Genomic DNA, 336 nt, shown 5'->3' with positions numbered 1-336 from the left:
GACGCGACCAGACACCCAGCAACGCCGTCGTCTGTTGGCTCCCCACCGCGGGAGCCCCGGCAGCGTCGCCTTCTACAGGGGCTACAAAGGTGTCGACGGGCCGCTCTCCTGCTATTGATTGGCGATGTTTGCTTCCCTGTGAGAAGAATGAAAATTTTGTTCCAGATCTTTCTCTGTCCTTTCGTTGCTCTCCCTCATAGCGCCTGTGTTATTTCTGCATTGTTTAATTCCATTGTATCTTGTCATTGTAGCTACCGGTTTTGAGCTCTCTCTGTCTCGTTTCTTTTGCTGACTCGTTTCCAATAGACACGTTCCTGCGTTAGGGTAAGTCCCTGA

At 51.5% G+C, this 336-nt stretch overlaps 1 long non-coding RNA gene across 2 annotated transcripts in view; it reads right to left on the bottom strand.

Annotated features, from left to right (window-relative positions):
* Positions 1–336, bottom strand: part of LOC119584995 — a 21,225-nt gene that overhangs the window by 20,060 nt on the left and 829 nt on the right. The window lies entirely within an intron of this gene.

Source organism: Penaeus monodon, chromosome 19 (genome assembly GCF_015228065.2).
Source record: "Penaeus monodon isolate SGIC_2016 chromosome 19, NSTDA_Pmon_1, whole genome shotgun sequence".
In the NCBI taxonomy this organism is placed as follows: Eukaryota; Metazoa; Arthropoda; class Malacostraca; order Decapoda; family Penaeidae; genus Penaeus; species Penaeus monodon.
Note: the sequence above shows the minus strand (reverse complement) of the source record. Positions and strands in the feature narration are given on the sequence as shown.